General features: G+C 42.6%; 1 pseudogene; it reads left to right on the top strand.

Moving 5' to 3' along the window:
- LOC137049080 (putative nuclease HARBI1) lies at positions 1–6198 on the top strand (annotated as a pseudogene).

The raw sequence follows: 6198 nt of genomic DNA, 5'->3' as shown, positions 1-6198 counted from the left end.
ATGGCAGTCACCACGTCTGGGACAACCTTGCAGACAGTGGAGACACTAACACTGAAGCTGCTGGCAATGGTCCGGAAGGAGTCTCCAGTGGTAAGATATCTGGGAGGGAGGGAGGGAGAGAGGAGAGAGAGAGAGAGAGAGAGAGAGAGAGAGAGAGAGAGAGAGAGAGAGAGAGAGAGAGAGAGAGAGAGAGAGAGAGAGAGAGAGAGAGAGAGAGAGAGAGAGAGAGAGAGAGAGAGAGAGAAATAAACATTGTTATAATGCAAATTGCAATTTCATATAACACTGGTACAGTACTGGTGTTTTTGAGTTTTTTTTACAGTTAAACAAGCTTGATAAATGCCCATAATTTAGCATTTGTTTTGATTTGCTTGCTACATTGCAAAAACAAACTATTACTCTATATTATAATATAGCAATTACCTACATAATTCAAAACCCAGTTTGACTGTTGTTTCAACATTTCAAAATTTAATTCAATTTCCCCATTTCAGTAAACAGATGAATAATAATCATAATAATAATTAAACACCCATTTTGATAACTGTGTGTTCACAATATATGAGAGAATATATGTCTGTTAGATATGTTATATAATTATATGTTCTTTGTGGCAGGGGAGGCGTGGTTTTGCGGGATCGGCAGAGGGAGAGAGGAGGCGGAGCCGAGCGGGGCGTAAGTGGGTTAAGTGCAAATGAATAACACCTGTATCTGATTGCAGTAGTTGGCGTGGAGAGACGGCTTAAGCCTAGTTCACACTGCACGATTTTCAAACTCGTCGGGTCACTGCTCTATTCACACTGCATGACTATCTGGGGTATCATTCAGTCACTGCTGTGTTCACACTGCACGATGGTTTGACGACAGAGGAGTTCACACTGCATGACTGAACAAGAGGAAGAATCGCCGACAACTCTCTCGCTCTCCGGTGTGCAAACTACGTTTCCCAAACACACGTGCGATGTGACAAGTAAACAACGCGAGATCACACGTGCGTCAGACCGGAGTTCTCGCGCGAGACTTGGAATTGTTATTAAAAATGATAAACTGCACAAAGTTTGCTTCAAATTGTATTTGCGCTGATTTGTGGAGAAAAAGAAAAAAGATTATGGCGGAAGAAATTGTTGGAGAGACAGAGGGAGCCAGGATTGTGTTCTGCAAAGACAGTTTGAGGTAAATAAATAATTATTTAATGTGCTGCTGCTGTGGCTGGATGTGCAAATGTTTGGCCTTTGTTTCTGTTTGATAGAATTGTAAATATATCTATTAAAATACTGAAATTCTGCTCTATAACTCCTCCCTGAACCTCCTGCTGCCCTGTATCTCACTCTCTCATTGGCTGTCGGTGTAATTTTCAGTCAGAACTCATTTCACACAGCAGGAGTTTCAATCGCCGACAGGTCCAGATATTAAGCATGCCAAATATCTCACAGGCGTCGGCGACTCGTCGGCGATTCTCTCTGATCGCGTCTTTGATTATTCACACTGCGTGATTGTCACTCGCGTGCACGAGCACCGATTTGCCTGTGATCTCGGGCATTTGTCGGCGATTTCACAAAACCTGTCGGCGACTCAAAATCGGGGCAAAAATCGGGCAGTGTGAACTAGGCTTTAAAAGCCACAGCAGAGGGAGACGAGAGAGAGAGATCTGGACTGGGACTGTGTGGGGCTGCTGGAGGACGACAACGAACAGAGCTGTTATTGAAAAGTTGAAAGAGAGTTTTGAATGTTTGAGCTGAACGCCAACGTGCGTACTTTGTGTTTGATAAAGAGAAATAAAGTTACCAGTCCCAGTCACGCCGACCCCGCCTTCTTCCTTACATCCTTGACCCGAACTACATTCTTATCAGTCATTAATTACTTGTAATCACAGAATATGAAATGATTTACTGACCGGAGACACATGCAGGTGGAATACAGCGCCTGTAGTTTGTATCCTGGAGGGAAATCCTCCCACCAACACGGGACAACATGTCATCAGACCGTCTCAGTCTGAAGGACCGCTGAAAGTGGCCATCATCCAGGCGCAGCTCTTGGAGGAGTTGATTAAACTCACCGAGCTGGGTGCGCCTCTGAAGGATCTGATGGACCCAGACACAGTGCCGAATGAGTCTACACCGCTTTTCAGCCTTCCAAACAAAATAAAGCGCAGCTACACTCTCAACAAAATCTACGTCAGCCATTTCACAAGATTGGAGCAGAAAAAGAGATTTGCCAGGAAACCCGTATACAAAATACAAATTATAGCACGAGACACCACAGAGACACCAGAGCCAGCGACAAATGTGAGAAGGACTGGCCAAGGAAAGGCTGATCTTGCCGGTGTTAAAGAACGCTGAGTGCCACTGATCGCCTGGATCTCACAACTCCGAAAACGGAAGAAAAAATGTTCAAATAGGCACTTTTTATAAATTACAGATTAGAGCTTTAAACTATACATTTTATTGTTTTATTTAAACTATATTATCGGCTGAAAAAGTCTTCAAACTACGTTTTTTCACACATTAAAGAAACACCACTTTTAAAAAAAAAGTCCTTTAGAGTTAAACAGGTGAGTTTTACCATTTTTTAATTCATTCAGCTGATCTCTGTAACTTTTAGCATAGCTTAGCATACATCATTGAATCGTATTAGTCCATTAGCATCGCTCTCCAAAATGACCAAAGACTTTATTTTGTCAAAGATAATATTTTCCTATTTAAAACTTGACTATTCTGTAGTTAAATTGTATACCAAGACCAACGGAAAATGAAAAATGTAGATTTAAATACTGATATAGATTTTCTATTTTCTGATTCCTGCGTAGTAATCTTGTAACTTTGCGGCCGTACCATGGGTTCAGCTTATGCAGCACCTGAAAGTAGTCCTCATAGCTAACTTCCAATGCACCCAGCACTTTGTTTTGACACAAGTTTGTGTCGTCGCAGATTTGCAGCCGGTAAATTATGTTGTGAATTTACTGTGCGATTAGCCTTGGTTCTCGGTGTTCTAAAGGTATGTGATAGTAGGTGTATTCTACCATCATTTGTCACAGAATACCTGTTGACTGCTCTGAACCATAGATATAAAAATAGACACACATATTTTTTCACCCAAAACAAAACTTGTAAATGCCTCTTGATTTCATAATTTTCAGATGTTTTAAATAGGCCTACAAACAAGACAAAAATATAAAGTGTATGTAACAAGTTCGATATGATAAGGAAGGAAGAGGACACGGGGGTCGGCTGGACTGTTGATGCTTCTCTTTTATTTTCGTATATCAAAGTCAGTAACACACTCAGGCGTGTGTCTTCAGTCAAACTCATAAACAACAGTAACTTCCGGTTCACAGCACTTCCGGCTTCCGGGTCAAACTCAGGGTCTCGTGTGTCGCATCAACAGTCCGATGCTGCGTTCCACTCCACTTTAAGACACGCACTTGCAAACTTCCCTAAGCACTTCCCCTTGGGGGAATCCCTGCCGCCATTTTTAAGTGTGTTCCACTTCGTGAAGTGGACAAGGGAAGTTTGTATGGACAGACCCTTGCTCCCTCGATTTTGACCGAGTGAGCGAGTCTACTTCATATGTACACTTCAGGCAGCTTCATATACCACAATGCAACGCGATTGTGACGTCACCACATATCACGTTTAATTTACCCCACCACAAACAACTATAACTATTTTTAAAAACATTTAAAACAACCCAAACACATCCATATACATATAGAATGCTGCATTAAACAGTTTCGTAAAGGTAAAAAATAAATAATATATCAACTCCATAGTGGATTCCAAGTGATCAAGGGCTTAGGGCGTTCCAGTTCAGTCCATTTGAAAAGTTTCCGCCAGTAGTGGGCACTCATGCAACGTAGGCATGACGCACATCCGAGTGAACGAGACGGAGGGAAGTTTGCGAGTGAAGGGCATGATGAAAACGAACTGGAACGCAGCACGACTCTCTCTCTCCCCCATCCCCCACCGGTGTTTTGTACCCTCTCCGCGCCCATTTCTGGAACAAGAGACAGGTGTTATTAATCTGCTTCCAACCCACTCACTTACCGATATTATTTCAAATGGACTTGTTTAATATACAGATTCATTTAAATCATCTTAAAATTCTTTGTATTATTTACTGATCATTTTTATGATGTCATTACCGCAGCACTGCTTTATTTCTATTTTTTTCACATTTTAATTTGCAAAAAAAATATTTTAACACTTAAGCTGACATGATTTACACATTGAAATTGCAAAATCTGTTACAAAAAAATCTGTTACAAAAAAAAAAAAAATGTTACATTTTGTGCGTATGGAGACAATTGACATCTAAGGTTTCTGTAATTTTTTACATGGCATAGAAAAAAACATGAAATTCCCTATTTTGTATATTATTATTTTATATCAGTATTTACAAAACTGCGTCAAATTTGAAAAAGCTATTTAAATATGATATTTTTTTTTTTGAAACAAATAAAGGAAAATGTATGAAATGAACGTTATTGTAACGTTGCGGTAAGGACACTTTTTAAGAAGATGACCCAAAAAACATAAAAAATAAACATGTTCCAGATTAAAATCTTAACGACTACATTACATTTTGTGTACATTGTTATATGTATTACAGACCATGATGGTTAAAATGTAAATTCAAAAAGGTTGATTTTTTAAAAATTGGGATAGTCAAAAGTGCCCGTAGTTGCAGAAAAACCCATATATATATATATATATATATATATATATATATTGTATCCTTTTCCCATCTCCCTGCCCCTCTGCTTCACCGATGGCAGGACGACGGCGCAAGCTCCTTTCCCTCCGGCAGGAGGGAAACCAGCGTGAAGGAGTTTGCACACCGGTTCGTCTTTGCAGCAGAGGGGCTCAACATCAGCGCGACAGAACTTAAGTACATCTTTAACAACGGACTAAATGAGCCTGTTAGCGCTTGGGAGATTTTACACGACTAAATGGACTGCATTTATGTGCTATTAGTAGTTACTAAAAGTAGTTTACTCAAGTATCTTTATATTTCTTCCACCAATTAGCCCACTTTGTCATATAGCTGTACGTAATTTCTCTTTTCCTTCTTTCCCTAAATCAGATCAGAACTGCAGGATAAACGTCAGTGCCCCACTGCTGGAAAGGTTTTTTGGAGATGGTGACACACGTCCTGACTATCGTCTGAGTGGGGAGGCCCTGACAGTGCTGCTGGGTCTGTAGAGAAGTCAAAGACAACACGGATGGGGTGTCACAATTGAGACCCTGGTGTTTCTTTTCTGGCTGGCGTGTGGCAGATCATACAGGGTAGTCTCCAGAGCATTTGACATGCCCCATTCCACTGTCCACCGCATTGTCCACCGAGTCGCTGAGGAGGTGGTGGCCATTCGCCACAAAGTTATCCACCTCCCCAACACCCAAAAGAAGTTGGAAGCAGTTTGCCATGGGTTTGCAGGGCTGGCAAGGCACAGAGCTTTCCTGAAAGCTGCAGGAGCAATCGACGGCTGCCATGTCCGTATCAAGCCTCCAAGCGGCCCTGATGGTCAGTGCTACAGGAACAGGAAACTGTTTCCATCTATAATCCTGCAGGCAGTTTGTGACCATCAGGGCGGCTTCATTGACAGCTACGTGGGCTGGCCGGGGTCAGTGCATGACGCACGAGTGCTCCGCCACAGCCCACTGTGCAGGAGGTCAGCGTACCCTCCTCCAGGGCACTTCATCCTGGCAGACGGAGGGTACCCATGTCTCCAACACCCACTCCCCCTCATCACTCCCTACAAGAGGCCAGTACAAGGTGTGGGAGCCCAGTGCTTTAACGTCCATCATTCCAGGGCACGCACTATTATAGAGCGTGCTTTTGGGATGATGAAGACCAGGTTCAGGGCTGCGCTGGAGGTGCACCACACCTTTGTACCTCATGTAAGTCAACTGCAAAGACATTTGCAAAATACTGTGAAAGTAGAAACGGATTTATTTTTGTAAAGCTATACTTTTGTTCCCTTTTTTACCATTTCAGGTCATAACAGCCTGTGCCATCCTCCAGAACATCTGCCTTGGGGTTGGTGACATCGTAGCCCCGGAGGATGAGCACGAGGAGGATATGGCAGAGGATGATGGGGAGCAGGATTTGGAGACAGTCAGTGGTGCTCCATGGAGAGACCAGCTGTCTGCTGAGGTGTCTGCCCTGGAGGAGGTACCCGCTGACCACGACTATTTGTAA

This window comes from Pseudorasbora parva, chromosome 20 (genome assembly GCF_024679245.1).
Source record: "Pseudorasbora parva isolate DD20220531a chromosome 20, ASM2467924v1, whole genome shotgun sequence".
Taxonomy (NCBI): Eukaryota; Metazoa; Chordata; class Actinopteri; order Cypriniformes; family Gobionidae; genus Pseudorasbora; species Pseudorasbora parva.
The sequence above is the reverse complement of the archived record's forward strand: the minus strand, read 5'-3'. Positions and strand labels throughout refer to the sequence as shown.